The 22,065-nt window shown below is 45.5% G+C and overlaps 1 protein-coding gene and 1 long non-coding RNA gene across 2 annotated transcripts in view; one reads left to right on the top strand and one right to left on the bottom strand.

The window, feature by feature from the left end:
- SOCS1 (suppressor of cytokine signaling 1) overlaps window positions 1-472 on the bottom strand; it is a 2,733-nt gene extending 2,261 nt beyond the window's left edge. The window contains exon 1 of the mRNA XM_019507454.1: window positions 391-472. The gene's annotated coding sequence lies outside the window, so the exon portion shown is untranslated. The remainder of the gene's footprint in view (window positions 1-390) is intronic.
- A 97-nt stretch (window positions 473-569) lies between these two features.
- The window catches only part of LOC109290734, a 54,391-nt gene continuing 32,895 nt past the window's right edge, over window positions 570-22,065 (top strand). The window contains exons 1-2 of the long non-coding RNA XR_002095668.1: window positions 570-653; window positions 5,104-5,227. This is a non-coding gene — a long non-coding RNA (uncharacterized LOC109290734). The remainder of the gene's footprint in view (window positions 654-5,103; window positions 5,228-22,065) is intronic.

The following is a 22,065-nucleotide window of genomic DNA, read 5'->3' as shown; positions in this document are numbered from 1 at the left end:
TGCCTGGTGCGGGGCGGCCGGGCGGGACCACCATGCTCCGCCGCCGGGGCCTGGCCCCGGCCCTGGCCCTGGCTGCGCTGCGTTGCGCTGCGGGTGGGAGCCGGAGATCGCTGTGCGCGCTCATGGCATCTGATTTCTATTTAACCCGCGCCCGCGGCCTTTTCTCCGCACCGGCTCCGCCCCTAGGTTCCCAGAAAGCACGTGGGCCCCGGCCGCTTTCGCTTTCCCTCTGAGTCACCCGGCGGCTGGCCGGGGGAGGGGCCGCGCCGCCGGCTCCTGCTTCTCGGGAAGCCGCCAATGCAAATGCGGCTTCCCCAGAAGGGCGCTGCTGGCGGCGGGGGGGTGGGTGGTGTCGCTGGAGCTGGCGAAGGTCTCCCCTCGCAGCCTCACCTTGTCCGCGTCCCCGCGCTGCCCCGGCAAGGTCGTGCCGGTGTCAGCCGCGGCCGGAATCGCTCTGAGCTCTTCCCAGCAGTCAGCCCGCTGCTGCGCTGCCGGCGGGTCTGGTCCGGGCTCCTCCAGGAGCCGATGGGCTCAGAGCATAAATAAATAATCAGCAGTGTCCCCAGTCTCTTCCAGGAGCCTACGGGCTCTGTGACTTCTGAGCCTCTCCCGCCTCCTTTTATTCAGGCTTCAGTTAACAGTTGATGGAGCAGGTGATTTTTTTTCTTCTCTGTTGCCAGTAATGATGTTACCATCTCTCTTCTTACATGCTCTGTCTAATGCTGCAGAGCACAGGAAGTACATCTGTGTGCGTGTGTGAGAGAGAGAGTTGTGCAACCCGCTGGCGTCGCAGCACACGGCTAGTTGTGCGTGTGGCGGCTCCCGGACCCCACCGGAGCGCAGGTCTCTGCCGGGGCGTCCGCACGGCAGGGCAGTGGTTCTGAGTGCTTTGAAGTGGCCACCCCATCGCGCTGGCTGCACGTCTCAAGGCAGCTGCCTGTGCAGAGGCGTTGCCGCTGACCGTCTGAATGTGATGCGTCCAGGTGAGGGAATGGCCTAATGCGAGTCCTGGGTAAGCTGGGGTGTGCTCATGGGAAAGGATGTGGTTGCCTGCTCTCATATTCGGCAGGCTCTTGGCTCAACGGTTGTCTGGGTGGATGATACTGGCTTAAGGATGCTCAACTGTAAGTGCCTCGTGCAGAGATAATCAGTGATGGTCCCGTCCATGTCAGCGCTTGGCGTCTTTTCCAGTTCTGTCGTTTTTCAAGTTCCATTTTTTTCTGTTCCTTAGGCACTAAGGTAACGTCAGGAGCATGCATGTATTGCTTAGATGTTGTACACAGGAAGTCTGTATCCTGAAACCCAGGCCCAGTGCTGAGGGTGCAGCAGCAGGAGCTTGGGCTCCAGCTAGCTCCCACCTTGCCCCCCCCTCCAAGTGGCTCCAGGCCTGGCCTTGGGGTGCCCTGGCTTCTGCAGGTGCCTCTAAGGAAATGCAGCTACACCCAGGCCAAGGAGCGTTGCCAAGCTGCCTCTGGACATCCGTGGGCAGGGGCAGGGGCAGGTGCAGGTGCGGTTGCCACCACAAGAGGGTACTGAAGGCCACGGCCTGGCAAAAATGGCCCACTTGACAGCTCAGTGGCTGTCCCACGTGAGAGAAAAAGCTGAGGGGACAGTAGACAGGCAGCAGGACCGCCTGGCCTGGGATTCAGGGCAGCTCTGTGGCACGAGCACCTCTCGTACCTCCACCGTGCACATGCTTTGGGACATGCAGTCCAAGAAGATGCCCCTGCTGTGCGGTGTGAGCTGCCCTGCACTGAGAGCAGCAGCAAGAGACACTTCATTTAACAGAAGGCAGTGGGAGCTCCACAGGATATGCCTCGTGTGGCCTTGTTTCTGAGAGTCGGGAATCCTGTCCAAGTCCCCTGCTGTTGCAGGCTGTGTTCAAGTGCATGGCTTGTGAAGAAGTTGCAGTCACTGCTTAGTACTTGAACTTGGAACTCCATGCTGAGTTATTTTGGGTGTGGACTTGTGACAGGATGATTATGTATGTCACATTGTATCCTATGATAAATGTACTTTGCTGTGAGGAGCAGACACAAGTCCACCTCCCCGGAGCTGACAGCCTGAATGAAGTAGGAGTTATAGCTGTACCTGGCCACCTGGGGGCAGAGGTGCTAGTTTTCACTGAGCAAATGATTATCCTGGGAATTAAACTAAGTCCAGGAGCAGGCACATGTGTGACAGCAGCACTATATAGCTACTCTTTACTTCCTGCAGGGTAACTTTATCCTGGTGTGCAGTGTCTCACACTGGTATAAGGTTGTGCATGGTGCCTTGGCTCCACTTTCACTACAGAGTAACATCCGTTTACTCTGTAGCAAGCTTGTCATGTCTGCACCCTCCTGGGTACAACTCATCAAGACCTTGAAGAAATTAAAGCAGTGTTACGAAGTTCAGTCCACCATGAATTTTCACAGAAACTTCTTAGAAACAAGTGAGCTTAGAGTCCCCTTCCAAAGAATTTCTGAGTAACTGGTATTGCTTTTCCCGAGAGCCCATGCCAATGGTTAAGATCTTAAGTATTTTTGGACAATGAGGGCATAGGACGACGACTGGAACTGAAATTTGCTTTAAAGTATATATTGGCATACAGTTTGTTTCCACTGTCTGCTTTGCTGTAATGAGTGTGCTGAGTGATCACAATGGAACTGGTATGATGTTGGGTAGAGATCACTCTAGGGTAGCATTTGAGGACCGGCTTTTATTGTGTTCCCATTTAACCAGGCAATACATAAAATAAACAGTAAGAAACAATTCTTATCCCAGTGACCTTACAGTTCAGTTACACAAGAGAGAAGGAAAGAAGCATACAGAAGTTAAGCACTTACCTCAAGGTCACACAGCAGATCAGCAACAAGCTAACATTAAAGCCCAGTTTGCTGTCCCTTCATCTATGTTGTCCCTCTGGAAGTCACAGGTGTGAAGTTGAAGTGTTACTTTTCATTATCCCACAGAAATGGGAAAGGTGCTGCACCAGACAAGAACATGTTGCAAGTGCTTTCTAACTGCTATACAGCTACTACAGCTACATACAGACTCATAAGAGCAAGTGAGAGGGAGGGGGCAGCAGCTGAGCTGCTGTGTGGTTTGGGCTGGTTTTTTTGCAGACTGCAGAGGGAAAATCCAAAGCATGTAGATGTAGGTTCTCCATCACGTGGTAGGTATAACAGCAAGCAATGAGCTCTCCAGAAGAGCAGCAATAGGGGCTCTCCAACAAGAAGGTCAAGGCCTCCTGGTTCAGGGCTGGACAAAGGTCAAAGGAGCAGAAATAATGCTGATTGCTTAGTTGGGTGGAAGTGACCTGGTAGATCTGCAAGCTGGGATATAGGCATGTCTACAGCACCATGCAGAGTTATCTTATCTAGCCTGGGTATCAGAAGCGATCTGACCACAATGCTGTGGCACTGGGAAACTCTACCTTCTATCACCACACAGTCAGCAGTGAAAACTAGTTAGTCTTGGTTGGGGGCACACTACCATGGCCTTACAGCTCCTGGTATCTAAGCTAGTCCATTCAGAGCTAATTGTATAGTGCCGTGTACTGGGAGATGTGCCCCATGACAACCAGGTATGTAGATGTGCAGAACTTGGCACCAGTCCTTTGTGATCATGATGGCATTGTGGGAGGTGGGCGGTGATACTGTGGCTGTGTAAGTATCTGTGTAAGTACTGTGGCTCTGTGCCCTCAGAATAGTTGACAGTACCTTCCCATGTGCATCATGGCCTGTGGTGGATGTTATTTGTTCCATAAGCTTATTCCTTTCCTGAGAATGTTTGGTAGGCTGGATATTGTCTTCTGGTAGGAAAAAAAGGGATCTGAGAAATGACCATCACACTAGTTAGACTCTTCTGGCTTTTGAACTTCTAGGAGCCCCTGCTACTTTCATGACTTCTGTTGCTTCCTCTCTTTCCCTGACTCTTCTTCCACTCAGTCTTTCCTACTCACAGAAGGTGACCAGCTATTTAAAATAAAAAAACCCCAGGACCACCAGTAGCTTGCCATTGGGGAAAGAGTGCTAATGAAAGTGGGCTTGAAAGTTGAAGTGGACAAGGGTGATACGCCACTTCCAGGTCCACCAGAGGGCATGCTTGTGGCACCCCCACCCCCGCTCGGCGACTGTTGCCTCCTGGGTCTGCGGAGGCACCTGGGGTCCCCCTGTGGCTGAGCTGGGTGGGTAGCAGGGGGGTGGGCGGCAAAGTACTTCCAGTCCAGTTCTGGGTTCACTGCCTAGCACGTGTCCCCCCCAAACGCTCCTGTGGGACACTCCATCCGGTCCAGCATCGCAGTATTCATGAGCCGTGGCTGGTACCTAGAGGTATGTAGAAAAAACATTTGAAGCTGTGTCTGTGTCTGAATTGCTGATTCTCCAAATCAGCATCGAATCTTCAAATTTGGATTCGGCTGAATCAAATTGGGGACAGTGATCCGAATCAACTGATCAAATCACTGTCCCCGATTCAGGCCAAATCTGAACCCGAATTGAATAGGGCCTGTTTTGCACACCCATAATAATTAGCACATGCTAAGAGTGCTTAAAACAGGAGTGTTCCCTCTCGGGCACTTAGCTTGGCGGCCTCCTGGGGGGAGGATGATCTGTCACTGGTCTTAGGCAGCCCATGTTGCAGTACCATTAGACTATGACAGTAGTTGAGGCAGCCTTGCGGGACTGCACATAAATGAAGAACTCAGGTTTCAGGTGAATGCTGCAGAATCCCTTGGAACCTGATGTATGAACAGTGAGTCATGTGGTTCTGATCTGCTTGTGTATGAACTAAATCACTCTCTGATATTCTCCAGGTGGTTCTCACTGGAACCTCTCCTGCTTCTTATGCAAATACTTTTTCTGAATTGCTCAAAACCTCTTTCTTTTTCAAAATGCGTCATTTCGGTGGAAAGTCATGCAGGACCAAACCTTGATAAGCTTATTCAATACAAATCAGTCTAAATCAAAACTTCTATTTCACTAAAGTCAAGGTATGGGAGAAAGGGGACTGGGACTTCTTTGTATCCAGGGCTCTATAAACACAATATTTATTATAACTCTGTTCCCTAAAGAATTCTTAATTTAAATTGACTAGAATAGTCTTATCTCTGTGGTACAGATGGCAGCTGGAGCATGGAGCAGTTGAATGAGTCACATGGGGAGTCTGTCGAAAACTCAAAAATGGAACATCATAGAAGTCAGGCCTGCTGAACCTTAACATGAAACCATCCTTCCTGTTTCTGGTAGGTTTTGTTTTCTTCTCCAGAATCTAAATTTTCATTTAAAATGAAACCTCTGAAATCAGAACTCTCTCAGTTGTTTGTGTAAACCAGATACCACGCTATTTTTGAGCCTGCCTTCAGACGTACTGAAACCAATAGCGTCAAGAGAAGTGTGAACCTTCCTCATTTGTCTAAACTAGATATTAAGACCAAAATCTGACATTTCTTAAATTCTCCACTGTTTAAATATAACAATTCTTTCAGGAAGACACTTCTTTATTTGTCTTCACTATGTCTCTCTCATGATCACAGTCAAGCAGCAGTAAGACAAAGCACGCGAGTCCAAATTTTCTGCAGGCTCATCGAATCATCTATGCCTTGGTAAAATGACCATAAAAATTGATCACTTCCCACTGATGTAAACTGCTACACCAGGTGTGAAACAGTGGAGAACTGAGCTTTTTATTATTTTCTTTATGTACAGATGTTACTGAATAGGTAAGTCATCTTACCTAGAGAATAAAAGCCACAGTGTGATAAGATGCAGATTGTTTACTAAGGCTCAATGGGTATAGCACTTACAGCCAGTTAGGGGCTAGCTACTTGAACTGAACAATTCACTTCTTCCTAATTCTAGAATTTTTGTTTCTTGGCAGATAAAGCTTCCTGCAGATTCCCTTTCCCTTCCACTCTTCTCCATTGTATACTCCTCAGCCTTAATGGTATAGCTTCATTTTAACTCATTGAAATCATAGGAAGGTTTCAAACAAGGATTAGAAACACAATTGGATTATATCCACAGTTACAGTAAATAAGGTGAAAGGCTGGGGTTTTAAACTAGCTGCTGAAATTCAGTGGGAACGAGGCATCTCCCTAAGGTTCCTTTGAAAATTGCAGACAACGTGTATGTGAGAGAGGGAGAAAGCCTTGTTTCAGACCACAGACTACCTGCTAACAACGTTTAGGAAGACAGTGTCCCTGTGGACAGGTTCTTTCATAATTGTTCATCAGGAAGGTGTTTGTTATTTCTTCTGCAGCATCTGGCATGGCATTTCTTAGACTCAGATTGGTGGAGGGGCCCCATCCCTCCCTGCTTGCTGCCCACGCTGGATGGCCAGGAGAGGAAAACTGCAGCCCTAATCAGAGGGAAGTACAGCTGGAAGGACCTTGTGAGGTCACCTAGTCCAGTGGTTCTCAACCTTTTTTGTACCAGGACACATTTGTAAACATCAATGGACAGTCCAAACCCAGTAAATAATTTAAACAGCCCCTGGCTCTGCCAGTGCCCCCCACTCCTGACCCGCTGCCCCCACCCCAGCCCGTCAGTATGTGGGGTGGAGGGGGGATGCAACGGGGGATGAGGGGGGCAAGCAGCCTCTTACAGGCTGGAATTCTGCCAGCCTGCAAGGGAAAACCCAGTTTCCCATGTTTTTCTCCATTAAAAAAGAATCCATTTTTAAAGTCTGTTCACAACCCTTTCATATATTCTTGTGACCCACTTTTGGGTCACAGCCAACAGGTTGAAATACTGATCTAGTCCAGTCTGTGCTCAAGGCAGTATCATTTCTGACTAAACCATCCCAGCCAAGTGTCTGTCTAACCTGCTTTTGAAAACTTCCAGGCACGAAGACTATATAGCTTTTCTGTATAGCTTACTCCAATGCTTGATCACAAAGTCAGAAAATTCCTTCTAACCTCCAATCTAAATTTCCTCTGCTGAGCTTGAAGCTGTTGCACCTTGTCGTGTCCCCTATAGCCAAAGAAAAAAAATCCATCTCCATGCTCACCCTTCAGGTATTTGAAGACTGTTATCAAATCCATCCTCAAAACCTCCAGACATGGGACATCTCTTCTCTAAGCCACAAACCCTAGACCTTTCAGCCTTCCCTAAACATTTTTGTGGCTCTTCATTGGACTCTTTCTAATCTGTCCAAATCCCACATACTTCTTGAAGTGTGGGGCTCAAAACTGGACACAGTACTCCAGTTGTTGACTCACCAGTGCTGAATAGAACAGCAGAATCACTTCCCTTGATTTGCAAGTGACCCTCTTGTTAATATAATCCAAGATGCTGTTGCCTTTTTGGGGGGACAAGAGCGGACTCTTAGCTCATATTCAGCTTATGGTGTACTGTAACCATCAGGTCCTTCACTGCAGTACTGCAGCCTAGCTTCTCATTCCCCAGTCTGTATTTCTGTGTACATTTATTCCATTCCAGGGAAGGACTTTGCACTTGTCCTTTTTTAATCTCATCTAATTGATTGTAGACCATATCTCCAGTCTATCCAAGTAATTCTTACTCTCCAGAGTGTCTGTAACTCCACCTAACTTGGTGTCATCCACAAATTTGCTAAACCTGCACTCAATCCCATCATCCAATTCATTAATGAAGATATTGAACAATACCAGAGCCAGGACAGACCTCTGAGAAATCCCACTTGGTACCACCTCCCAATTAGATATCAAGCCATTGATGACTATGCATTGATCATAATGATCCAATTAGTTATGTATATGTCTTACAGTACTTTCAGCTAGTTTGTATTTCCTTAGCTTGTTAATGAGAATGTCATAGGAAACATCCACTGTTCCTCACCCACATCCACAGAGCCTGTCAACTTATCACAGATGGAAATCAGGTTGGCTAGGCATGACTTGCTTTTGGTGAATCCATGCTGGCTGTTCCTCAGGCTGTTGAATTGCTGCAGGCTTTGAAGACAGCTGAATGACAAGGAAAATAGGAAGCCCACATACCCTTTCTGAAAAAGACGGCTGATGAGACATCAAGGCCACAATAAAGATGTCTCTGGAAGACAAGCTGAGTGAAGCTGCAAGAATATTCATGATGGAAATAAGATACAAGAGCTCTCTGCTCAGGTACAGAGAAGACTTAGAAGCATACACTTTGTTAAACCTAAAAGGCCAAGCCTCAATCAAAAATCTTGATGTTATAATAGGGGAATTTTAGTGGTATCTAAAGGAGGAGAGAGAGAAAGGCAATCCTAGAATGTATCCCTTAGGTCAGGGCTTTGCAGGCATTCAGCGGTGTGGGGCTTCCGTGTGCTGGTGCTCTTCCTGCGTGGCTGTGTAGACAAGTGGTGGCCAGGTCCCAGTGTTTGCCTGCGTGCCTCTGAATCAGAGTGGGTTATTTAGGCCCGCAGCTGGAAAAGCTTTCCTGCCCTACTTCTAGGTTCTTGTGCTGGCTGATTTTGAATTTGAGAGAGCATGGCAGTCTCTGGCCCCTACGCCTTTCTCATTAGCATTAAAAGTTACATCTCTCAAATTCCCTGTAAAAGAAAATACAATGGAACTGCCTCCTGCTTGGAGGAAAGTCATGTAATAAAGATAATTTTTTTGTAAATTTAGCAAAATATTTGGTACAGCTGAAATCAGTCTTCAGGGCTAAAAGTATAGACGGTCAAAATGCCAGAGGCTGAATTGATTCAATCTTCACAGGTTAGTCTAAACTGCATAGATTAAACCAATAAGCAAGTGAACGGACATTCACTTTTGATTCCAGAAATGTAGCCACATGCCTTCAGCTTCTGGCCTGAACCAGTGGGGGATGCTAGAGCACACCACCCTGCTCAGCTGGGGCAGATGGTTTGGGCCAAGGCTACCCTGTCCACCCTCCTGGGGGGGTGGGGAGGGGCGGTTGCCAGGGAGGTGCAAAGCATCCTGGGATGTTGGTGGACTGTGAGTTAACTTGAATCTGGAGGGGATCTGGGACAGAAGTTCAATAAACCGATTTAACATAAATCAGTTAGGTCTGCTGCTACATCCATCCAGATTTATTTTAAACTGGTTTTGGCCATTTTGAAAGTGTTTTTTATGCAATGAACTTCTGTTGTGTTACAGATATGAACCAGTTTCCAATCACTTATACCAGTTGACATGTAATTTCTGTCCATAGCCTAAAAGATCAAGGGAGGTTGCCAGGAGTTCAAGACTCAGATATTTTTATGCAGTTCCTAGCTCAGTTTCATTTCCAGCATTGTGGGGAAGTGGATCCATTCCAAAAACCACAAGAAACAGAAAACTTTTTAAGTAGCCCACAGTAAATTGAATTCCTGTTTTGTTTTACACCAAATTTACTTCCCAATTATTATGTCTGCCCTGCTTGCATGTTGGAAGAAATCAGAACTTGTGGTAGGGGTAATATCTTTTATTAGACCAACTAGATTGTTTAAAAAAATTCTTTATTTGCAAGGTTTTGGGCACAAACACCCTTTTTCAGGCACTAGAGGAAAGTTTGTAAAAGTTCTCCTAGGTAGAAATGCAAGTTCATATTTCACAGGAGAGTTGAAGGTGTGGTAAAATCCCGTTTGGAACAGCTCACTTTATGCAGATTAGGCTCAGAGAAAAGTTAGATTAGTCTGTTTATCTCAAAGTTGTTTGTTCCAGGTGAACAAATCAGGCATTGCATTTGTTCAAAGTAATTTGCATTATCACAGAGCCCAGAGACACCTCACCATATAAGAAATTCCTGCCCAGAACAGCATTCCACTTTTTTTACTTTCCTGTGAGCTATGAAACATCATAACCAGAAGGAATATGACTCTATATCCTGCTTGCCACTCAACAGCTTCATGGTAAACAAATTAATCCAACTTTTCTCTAAGCCTAATCTGCATCAAATGAACTGTTCCAAACAGGAGATTTTACCGCACCTTCAACTCTCCTATGAAATATGAACTTTCATTTCTACCTAGGAGAACTTTTACAAACTTTTCTCCTATTCCTGATGAAGGGTGCTTGTGCCTAAAAACTTGCAAACATAGCTTTTTTTTATTTTTTTTGCAAAAATCTAGTAGGTCTAATAAAAGATATCACCTCAACCATGAGTTTTGATTCCTTTTGCCTGTAGACCAGGGGTAGGCAATGTTTTTTGGCTGGAGTGCTGAAAAAACCACAATGTCTAACTTGGAAGGTGCAGGAGTGCTGACATGCCGGAGCCCGGAGCAGCTGTTTGCAGCCTCCCAGCTACAGCCGGCCACAGAGCCTGGTCTGCTTGCAGTAGGGCTTGCAGCCTCCCAGCTGCCTGCTGGGAGCAGCCTGGGCTCCATGGCTGGCAGCAGCTGCTTAGAGCCCAAGCTAGTGGTGGTGTGCCGAGCAAAATGGCCTTGCGTGCCATCCTCGGCACGCATGCCGGGGGTTGTTGACCCCTGCTCTAGACCAATATGCCTACAGCCTGGATTCCTTCTTACATGTTGGAACTTATTCAAGACTATGACTGACTTATTAGGGGTTGGGGGTTATTCTGCTTCAAGGTTACACTTGGTGTTTGGGACATTTATGTCAACTCTTATTAAATGGCTGAATGTGGAGTGCCCCGGGAGGGGTTTAAGGATGACTTAACCACAAACTGATCTCTTAGCAAGTGACCTGTCTGTGGAAAAGATTTATATATATTAAGTGTCAGCAATCCTATATGCTTTTGTGTTTCTTACTATGTTGGGAATTTAAAGAAACATTTGACAACACTCCTGGTGCCAGCCCAAGATCCCACTACATCACCATCTCTGTCTGAGGAGTTTCCTGTGAGGGAAACTAGGTTAGTCAGGCAGGACCTACCTGCTATAAACCCATGTTGGTTACCCCTCCACAAGTTTCCTGTGAGCCTGGCAGCTTGACATTCTGTCCAGAGGAAGCCTGAGAGAGAGCCTTTCTGCAAGAAGTCAAAGAAAGGTGGCCAGGGCAGGCAGGGGGGCTTAGCAACGGATACCAAGGACAAGGCAGAGCTATTCAGTGAGTTTTTTGCCTCTGTCTTCTTAAATAAGAATCTAGACGAACCCTCAATATGCATGAGGGACACCATCAAGGGGAACATCAGCCAACCAACAGTCAGTGTCATCACAGTAAAAAGACACTTGGAGGGACTGGACGTGTTCAAATCACAAGGACCAGAGGGACTCCACCCACGGGTAATGAAGGAATTAGTGAGTATCATAGCTGAACCTCTGGCAAGGATATATGAGCATTCATGGTGCTCGGGTCAGGTCCTGGAGGATTGGAAGAGAGCTGATATCACCCCAATCTTGAAGAAGGGGTGGAAGGAGGATCTGGGGAACTATAGACCAGTCAGCTTTACCTCTATCCCTGGGAAAATCCTAGAAAAAATTATCAAGGAACACATCTGTGGGAGCCCGCTGGCTAATGTGATGTGGAGGGGTAACCAACATGGGTTTATAGCAGGCAGGTCCTGCCTGACTAACCTAGTTTCTTTTTACGACAAGGCCACCAAATGTTTAGATGCAGGAATCGAGGTAGATGTTATCTATCTGGACTTCAAGAAGGCCTTTGACATGGTATCCCATACCATCCTTATAAATAAACTGAGGAGATTTCCCGTGGATGATTATATGGTAGACCAGGTACTAAACTGGCTCAGGGGTCACACTCAGAGGGTGGTGGTGGATGGGTTGGTGTCAACCTGGAAAGATGTGTGCAGTGGAGTCCCTCAGGGTTCAGTTCTGGGGTTGATGCTGTTCAACATCTTCATTAGCAATATGGATGGGGGTGGGAAGCACCCTGTGCAAATTCATGGATGACACAAAAATATGGGGTGAAGCTAACACCCTGGAGTGACCTAGACAGGTTGGGGAAGTGGGCAGAGAGCAATGGGATGTCATTCAATAAGGACAAGTGCAAGGTGCTGCATCTGGGGAGAAAGAATTGCCATCATACCTGTAGGCTGGAGGCGATCTTCTCAGCACCACTAAAGCAGAAAGAGATCATGGAGTCACTGTTGACTCCAGATGAACATGAGTCATCAGTGCGACGAAGTAGTCTGCAGAGCCAGTCACACCTTGTCGTGCATCCGTAGGTGCTTCACAAGCCGGTCCAGGGATTCTCCCTCTCTGTGGCACTGGTTAGGCCGCAGCTGGAGTACTGTGTCCAGTTCTGGATGCTGCAGTTCAAGCGGGATGTGGACAACCTGGAGAGGGTCCAAAGAAGCTGATTAGAGGCCTGCAGGGAAGGCCCTATGAGGAAAGGCTAAGGGACCTTAACCTCTTCAGCCTCTCCAAGAGAAGGCCGAGAGGGGACCTTGTGGCAGTGTACAAATTCATAAGGGGATTGCAACATGAAGTAGGCAACGATATGTTTACCAGGGCACCCCCTGAAACAACAAGGAACAATGGCCATAAGCTACTGGAGAGTAGGTTTAGACTGGACATTAGAAAAATGTTCTTCACGGTCAGGGTTGCCAGGATCTGGAATGGGCTTCCAAGGGAGATGGTGCTTGCCTCATCCTTGGGGGTCTTCAAGAGGAGACTGGACAGGTACCTAGCTGGGTTCACATGACCCCAGGTTTGGTGACCCTTTTCTTTCCTGCCAGGGGCAGGGGGTCGGACTAGATGGCCCACTGAGGTCCCTTCCGACCCTAGAATCAACGAATCTATGGAGCCACTTCATCCAGCTCCTCATGTCACCGGTAGGCAACAGAAAGTTGAAGGTAGGCCAGCAGTGGATGTGTCCTGTGCAACATAGCCTTCCATCTCCCCATGGCTGCCTGCCCCACTGCTGCTCATGCACTTCTGCCACAGCAAATGGTCTCCTGGCTTGCAGGCACTTGGCACATTATTGCCACTGCAGTGGCCTGCCCCAGGCCTAATCCAGTCCTGCAAGAGCCCCATGGTTTGGATCTGGCTTGGACCCCAGCTGAGGTTGACACTCCTTCCCTAAAATCCAGTGGAGCAGGTGAGAAGACCCAGTGCAGAGGGCTGAATCATGTGAAACTTTATTCTGCCTTGTTGAACCACTCCATCTCCCCCTTCTTCCTTTGCTACTGTTTCTCACTTTTCCCACTTGTCTTGCCTTCTTCTCCCTCTGACATTCTCCTTTCCCCTCATCCACTTCCTCAAGTTCTTTCCATCTGTTTTCCCTTCCCCTGAATCACCATCTTCAGTTTCATTAACTGCTTTTTGAACCCACCCCTTCCCACAACCTCAGATTGCAAGTACATGTGGTAAGAAATCTGAAGTGAAGACCACTCACAGCGTTGGGTTGTTTGCTGCATTCTTGGATGCTAGTCTTTGTAGTTGCAATAGCAGTTATAATCCGCCACTGTCACTTATGTGTCCGTTTAATGTGGGAAAGGAAACTGGCCAGTTGTAAAATGGAGTGGAGGAGACCATCTAGTTTTGGAGAAATAGTTTCACAACATACAGTGCTCTTTTTCTGTCTCCTTACCATATGCTTATTATATAAGCATGGAGACTTGTATGAGAAAATATAGGGTGTGTGTTGGGAAATACCATTTAAACAGTGAGCTTTGGCAGAGCTTCTGACCTGGATGGAGTGTCTATAGTTTATCTTCTCCAGATCTTATGCTGATTCCATTTTGATTACAGTGGTCAACAGTTGTTGCTTTTTTGATTGTGATTCAAGTGGGGAGATGCCGTTTTTGCAGGGGGTGAGCTACGGACAACCATAACATTCCACATTCCCAATAGCAAGTGTTACTGCTTTGACCCATTTTGGTGCTCTTTCCTAGCCTTTCCAGAGTTTTTCCCTATATTCCTTTCTCCACTTTTTTCTCACTTTCCTTTCAGGCTGCAATGCTTGAGAAGATTATGCCCATCAACAGAGCTGTCCAATGGGTGGCCCACAGGCTGCGTGCAGCCTATGAAGGGTTAATGTAGAGCCCCCAGGCTCCCATCCAGATGCTGCTGTTCACTTTGCTCCAACTCTTGTGGCATTGGTGGGGGAGGAAATCACTCGCACGATGGGGGCAATGTGGGGGGTTGGGTCTCTCACTTCTTCTGTGGCAGCAGTCAAGGGGGATTGCCCACATGGTGGTGGCAGCACAGGGCTCATGTGGTGGGAGTCCTAGGGAGACTGTGTGGTCCCTGTGGCGCACAACCCTCGTAGTGTGCAGTCTGGGGCCCATGACATGTGGCTTGTGGCCCCTGACATTGGACAGCTCTGCCCTACAAGACTGATTTGCTTCACACTACTGGTGCAATGTATTAATTCCCAATTAAGCTGCATGTGCTCCATCACCAGGATGCCTGGCAAGTGGGAGCTTCTGGTAAAGTAACCCAAAAGCGGTGAAACCAGTTTCTTATGAATTTCACCCATAAACTCTGGCTCCACATCCCCCAGCCCGTATCCTACAAGTAGTATGGCATGTGAGAGCATAGGTGATTCAGCTGTTCCATCATCCTCATTTAAAAGTCCTTACATGACCAATATAATTACTGAACCAGTCAAATGGTCCCAATTCTCATATTTACTTCTGGGAATGTAAAAGAGGGAACATATTCTGCAATTTAAGGGGAAAATTTACTCAGTTTAAAGAGTGAGATAGGCAAGACTAATAAATTGGAGCATAACAGTGCATGAAAAGTGATCTTTTTATCCAGACCTGGGTGAGTTTTTCATGTCGTGCTGGCACCCAGTGGTCTGGGCATGCTTCGTGGAAGTTTTACTAAATTATACAGGGAACCCCCTAGTTCTACTGTGATAGCTGCGGATTCTAAAAAAACTTCTGATGTTTTTATTGACAAATCCCACCCTCGAGATCACAAGCTAGTGGAAAATGAAGCTGATCACACAGCAAATGGACTATTCCTATTATTTCTTAGTACATTGGTTCTTCTAAATATGGCTTTCTATATGCCCTCCAGGGACTTGGCTAATTCTGTTATTGATATAATTGCTTCACTGATCATGTCCCTATCCACATCTGCTGGTGTCCTAACAGGATCACACCTGATTTAATAGGTTTATTAGTTTCACGTCTACCAAGAAAGAGGGAATGTAAAAAAAATAGTCTCCCAAGAAAAAAGTAAAAGAATATGATTTTCTTAAACATAGTCACAGCTTCAGAATTATTACAGTTCCTGATCAATTTTATGTATTAATTCAACGCACTGCCCTCTCGACAGCTGCCCTCAGAAATCAGGTGAAAAAGCTGTCAGCTTCTGGCAATCCAGGTATTTTTGGATTAATATTTTGAAATATTACTTTGCTGAAAATTACCACTGCACATTGTGAAATCCTGCATCCCTGCCTCCTGGCACTAGAAGATGAATTAATAGAGGCAATTAAATAAGTGAAAATGGGGAAAACCCACAAGATAGTTGACTTCCCCATTGTGTTATACCTTACTGAATTCTTATTGAAGTCTATTGCAGTGCTAGAACTGTATGATGATTCACTTCTAGAGGGAACCCTCCACCCTATGTTGACGGAAGCCCCAATCTCAGTTATTTGTAAGCCATGGAGGGATATTGTACTATATACTGATTATTATCAGTGGTTCTGTCAAGGAGACTGAAGAAGTTGTGGGACTGTATAATACATCCAAATCAAGTTTGTTTGGTTTTGACATACTACTGATTTTAAAACAGTGAAATGTGATGCCCACAAGCTTTTTTAGCCTTACACAGAAAAGGATGAGGTGATAGGGTAGGTTGGAGACTTGTGTTACCAGGAGCGGGCAGGGGGAAGCTTGCCCCACGGTCTCCCTTTGCCAGCCTCCCTCACTGCTGCTGCCTCCAGAGAGTAGGGCGGGGGGGGAGCCTGCAGTGCTCGCCTTGTCCTCTCACTCCAACCCCTCCATCCCCACCATCATGACAGCGCTCCACTGCGCCTTTGCTTCCTGTCCATAATGCTCTTGGAGCACTCTGATTTGTTGTTTCAGTAACCAATCACAGTGCTCCAAGAGTGTTACAGACAGACAGATGGACTAAGCCCTTTATTATATTAGACTACATGTATGCGCGCGCGTGTGTGTGTGTGTAATCAATGTCTGTGACTCACCTGTCAATCTATGTTGGTTTAAGAGTGGACTTGCTTGGAAAAGTTGTTGAAGAGTATATTTGCATAATTTTGTTGATGACCCCATGGAGCGTGCAATGTTTGACTATATATATAAAAGGTACATACCTTTTTGTAGTTTTTATAATCTGTTTCTTTATGAAACCCAATAAAAAAAAATCTTGCAAATACACATATGCACAAAGAATGCATTTACTTTTAGTGGTACATTTACCATCAAAGCTGATTCTGTTTCCTGAAATTGGTTTCTGATCCCCTTGAAAGACTGTGGTTTTTCTTTCTTTCTTTTCTTTTCTTTCTTTTTTTTTTTTAGGTTAATTTCAGGGAAACTGAATCACATGCATGAAAGCTGTAAAACAACATTGTACACATAAACTGTGGTAGCAAGAATGTTACTTATGTGACCTGCCTCTGGTTCCCTGAATTCCAATTAATTCCTAGTTTCCACTGATTGATAGCAGGGAGATCACAGTTGAGTTACTTACTGTTGAACTTGTGACAGTGTGTGCCTGCGTGGGATGTTGGGAATTTCTTTAGAACTGAGAGATGTACTCATTAGAAAACTCAGGACTCAGTTGATTTGGGTCAGATCAGAAATGTGATGGCCTGTCTGCACACACTGCAGTGCAGTGTGGTGCAGAATGGTGCAGCTTGCACTTTTTTAGAGTATAAATAGCTTCTAATGATTCATTCAGCATCCTCTCTCCTGCTTGCATGTGATGATTTCATTGCTGCACTTACAAGGAAATGTTGGGGCTCAGTGAGTTAAACTCTCTTTGCCTCTCTTTATGTTGCATAGAAAGCCAGTTTGATCCTGAATGTCTGAATCTCCTTCTGACTTCAGCAGGATTTAAGGGCATTCAGCACCTTCTAGCAGCTGCTCACACAGTGCAGAATCAGGCTTTATGCTGTTACTGAAATTGGCAGTCTCCCGGAAGCCAGCAAAACCTAATTTACATACACACAAATTATTTGTACTTGTATTGCCTCTCCCACTTAGGCTAGGGACAGACATTATGCATAAGCTGGTTTAAGTGATCAGAAACTGGTTTAAACCTGTAACAGAACAGATGTATAGTGTACATAAACCAGTTTGAAAATGGCTGAAACCAGTGTAAGACAAAACTGGTTGAATGTAGTATCAGACTTAACAGATCTGGTTCAAACTATTTTATGCAATGTCTGTCCCAGACCTCTTGCTGGTTTAAGATAAATCAGACTCCCTCAGCATCCCGGCATGCTCTCTGGGCTGGGCAGGGCTCTTTGTTTCACAGCAGGGCTGGATCCTCCCCTCTGCTCCCCGCTGGAGCTCCAGTAGAAACTGCCAGAACAACGTCTGCCTGGCTTCCCCCTGCCCTACCGCCCCCTCACTGCTTGATTGACAAGCAGGGATCCCCCTCTCCCTCCCTCCTATCTTCCACAACATGTCTCCAATGTTACTGGGACAGGCAGACAGAACAGTGACCGCTTAGGGCTGTTTGGAGCCTATCAACAGGTCAGTGGTAAGCTGTTTAAGAAGAGTTTGAAGTACTGGAGAGAGGCTATTGTTTTGCTGATGAGGTGATAAACACTGTTATCAGCTCCCTGCTGCCTTGTTCACCTGTCAGTTTGCTGCAGACAGTATAACAAAGCAGGGAGAGGGAGACTGAAAAGCTCTGTATCATCAACAGATGTATGACTGCAAACCCCACCTTTTCTCAGAGTGCTAGCAACCCCCTTCAGCTCAGCTCTGTGTAAGGTAAGGGAGGGCTGATCTAGTGCCCCCCAGCTTCTAGCCTAAGCCACTGCAGGCATGTGCCTGAATTTCCTCAGTCCAGAAAGAATGTCTGTCCAGTTACAAACCAGTTCAGCCTACACAGGTTAGACTAATCTGCAAAGATTGAATCAATTCAGGCTCAGGCTGTTTGAATGTCTGTCCCTAGCCTTAGGGTTAAATCCCATCTCCTTTCCCAAGGGTTGGACATTCCAAGTCAGCACTGGAGAAGGATGGAGCAGGTTTGCCAGGGCCTGTGCAGGGCATTCCCAACTCTCATGTGCTATGAAGCTCTGCATAAGGGTGAATGGGGCAGGTCCAATGAATCTATCAGCCACGTTCCACAGCAAGCAATAAAAGTTAGTGCAGGGCTGAAGCTTCAGAGAGGGCTTTCTAGGACATGGGGGAGGCGATTCCTTCCTGTCCAGCTTCCGAGACCTCCTGCACAAGCTCTGCTCCCTATGCTCTGATATAGTATGTGAGCCTGTAATTAAAGCTGCAATGCAAAACTAGGACAAATTAAGAAACTATTAGGAAGGTTGGAAACAAAAATCTTACCTTTTATAATCTTCACGTTTGAATTTGCAACCTAAGCAGCCTTCTTAATGTAGCTTCCTGAAACATAATGTTGTCCAAACAAAGTTTAGGATATGTAAGTGTGATGGTTCCTACAAAATATTCAACAAGGACTTATACATCTTGATTTACTGCATGGGTACACAAATGAGTTCAAGGTAAACTGGATTGTGAACTTCCAGGGCATCAGACACAGTGTGGTACCTGCATTTGAGCAGATTTACCCTGCAGTAATTGCAATCTAATTTAATCCTCAATACTCCGTAGGTTGTTTAACTTAGGGAGGGAGGAAGGAAGGATATTTAAGTGAATGATTTACTGGCTTAAAATCAGGTGCCTTGAGTGCAATGCCTAGCTCTGTTTCAGGCTTCTGCTCTGACTGTGAATATGTAAATAACTGAGCTCTGTGGCTTATTTTACCTGGTGTAGAGTGAAGCTAATACCAGATTTTCTTGCATATAATGCACCTCTTTTTCCCCAAAATCAACTGGTGGAAACTGGGGTGTGTATTATACATGAGGAAATAGATTCCCACAGATCCAAAAATCTGATGGTGAGGAAGTAGGGGCAGAATTAATGTTGTAACACAGCATGTGACACCCTGCCCCCTCCCCCCCGGACCTGGCATGCTGCATTAAGCCATGGCCCCAGATCTGATGTATAGGGTGGAGTTGGCTCCCAGCTCCCAGATCCAGTGTGCATTGCAAGCTTCATCCCATGCACATGGATGGCAGCAGGTTCAGGAGTAAGGTTGGCTCCCTAGCTGTTACTATGCAATTACCCAAGATTGTATCTTTTTTCTTCATGTTTCCTTTTCAAACATAGGGTGTGTGTTATATTCAGAGACATGTTATATGTGGCAGAATATGGTATTCACTCCCTCATGACCTACTATGAGAAAGGAATCTAATAATAATTGTGAGGAACTCAGATCAGTGGTGAGGATCATACAAATAACTAGAAAACTGGCTTTTGTTTGTGACATCAAGCATCTATGGCAGTGAGTCTCAATCCATGGGCCACATGCAACCCAATCAGCACACTGCTGTGGCCCAATGTTTTAAAAAACAAAACATTTGTAAATGGATATACAGGAAGTAAGTTGTGTGGGTACAGCCCACATAACACACTGAGAGCTGCAAGTGTGGCCCACTATGGCAAATAGGTTGAGAACCACTGATCTGTGTGTTAACTTCATTGTGCAATTCATTCTTCAGTTCTGCAAAATAGGTGCAATAATATCTATCCACTTTATGAATTATGAGAATTCATGTTTGTAAAGTGTTGACCAATATGACTATATCTAGATCTATAGCTATGAACCAGAGCCTGCCAAAAAATTCTCTTTAAAAACAATTTTCAGTGAAAAACAAAAAATTGTAAAAATGCTAAGATCCAATACATATACTACCCCAGTTCAACATGGTACTTGGTACCATGGTATATGGGTGTCACCAAAAAGCTGTGAATAGTTAGTTAATGGAATTGTTTGTCTATTTAAAGTTCAGTAGAAGCTTAAGTCCTTGCTGGATGCTCATGACAGAAATATATAGAAATGCATGACAGCCAGCTGTGAAGATCTGGAGCCATTTAGAAACTGTCCATAGGTGAACACATCCACATCATTTATGATGATAAAATCGTCTACTGAGCTGAGTCAGACGGTATAGCTGGAATATAGTTCTAAATAAAGTGGTAGGTGGTTTCCTGCTAAAACTCCCCTTGACTCTAGGAACCCACCGTGACTCAACTTTGGCAGTCACTAGAAACTTAATTAAAACAGAGTGTTTTAATAAAGTACTGGTTGCACCTGCACTTTGCTGCAGAAGATAAATTTGAGTTTTTTAAATTTTTTATAACCTTTTGTCATAATTATCATCTTCACTTTATGGTTTATGTATAATTGCCTGTTCCAGCTTCAGAAGCTTTCAGACCATTATTTCTACCTGCTTTCTTCCCTTGTAGACTGTAATTGAAATTTTTTACATGGGTGAGCTACCAACCCCCACGATCTGGCCTCTGGAATAAGAGATTTAAATTATATAGATGTTTTTCTTGTTTTTGTAGCTTTTCAATGGGCCCTGTAGTCAGACCCAGAGGAATGGAAACAGCAGCAAGGATGAATATAGCTCATTATTTTCTGTCATCTTAAACAATGATCTTTAGATAGATGAGATTGTTTGGACCTCCTAATTGTCGGCCTGAAGGCTAATACTGAAGTTCTCCAAATGGATCAATAGGGGTTTGGGATCTGCCTGTGTAGAGCCTTTTGTAGACCCTATGCCTGTAAATACCATCATGTTCTGGACTTGATTCTTCTGCCACTTTTACCACTTTCCTGCCAATGGAACTTCATAAACTAGAAACAGAATGCCCTTGGTTTCTGCTAGTGTGGGAGGAGCCAGGCTATTTTTATGATTACTTTAAAGAGTGTGTGCTGATGGGATGAATGGGTGGAAGGAAATTTGCTCTAGTTACAATTTTTTTCCTCATCTAATGACCCCTTCCTTCAAAGAATTAGCCGTTTAGGGAGGATATGTTGGAACACAAGCAAGTAGATAGTTTGATCAGATTTGAAGATTAGGAACATTAGAGCACATCATTTGCCTTAAAATATTTATGCCCAACCTGTCAAATATTACCACCCTACCTTTTTGGAGATCATAATTTTGGTTCATCCTCTCTGAGATGTCTGTGGGGCATTATAAACTAAGATGAAGTGCAGTGCTTGCTGTTCTGCTCTTGTCTTCTGCGCTGTACTGTATTTTGTTCCTTTTTTCTCTTCCCTGTTCACTTCTTTATCTGAGTTTTTTTCACTGACCATTCTTTTTCATCAAACTTACTTCTTTTTAATCTCACCTCATCTTTTATTGACTTATTTTATAGTACTGTCTCCAAAGAGGCAGTACCATGCTGCGTACCTTTCTGTGTATGAGCTAGAACAGTGGCCTACAAGCCCCAGGAGGACTAAAATAACTTCCACCCTTAGCTTTCCTCTGACTTTCAGCTTGACACTCCCCTGACTTGCTCTAATTTCTCGTAACGTGTCTTTCTGGCTGATATTTAATATCCTACAGCCACTTTTTGCCTTCTAGAATTTAGTCTGTACCTCCCCCAGAGACCTGAATTCGCTGATAATCTGATAGCTTGTCTGCGCTCCCCGGCAGTGAACTTCCTTTGTGGGAAGTTCAACTTGGTATTTTGACTCAAGACAGAAAACCCAACCAGGTACTTGGTTCATTCAGATTTTCCTAACCACCCATAATCTTGCAATTTGCTTTTGAGTGAATGGATATGCAGTAAGAACAAAATGTTCTTGGCACATCAACTTCAAATGAGACAACAAGGGCACAACACTGTAAGTCAAGCCAGTTTACTGCAATTCACCATACCAGAAATCGAAGCCACACCATTTCTCTTTCATGTCTTAATTTGGATGCAAATTAATTTTGTGGCTTTTGGGCCCTGATTTTGAGCTTAGGCTCTTGTGCAGCCTTTACCATGTAGACAAAGGCACCTTTTATGCCACCTTTGCACCTCCTGGGGTGCTTGTACATGTGAGGATCTGGGTTCTGGGTCTTGCCCACCTTCTGGTGTATCTTTGAGCAGGCTCAGTGGCAACTATCTAAAGCTAAGTAGAGACTGTAGCGGGTGCAGAGATCCCACCTCACGAACACAGCTGGGTATTCGTATCCCTCCGCTGTTTCCACCACGTGAGGCGGGCCAGTAGGGGGTGCTCCTG

Source organism: Gavialis gangeticus, unplaced genomic scaffold (genome assembly GCF_001723915.1).
Source record: "Gavialis gangeticus isolate Ggan-Ray unplaced genomic scaffold, GavGan_comp1, whole genome shotgun sequence".
NCBI lineage: Eukaryota > Metazoa > Chordata > Crocodylia > Gavialidae > Gavialis > Gavialis gangeticus.
This window is presented reverse-complemented; position numbering and strand designations above follow the sequence as displayed.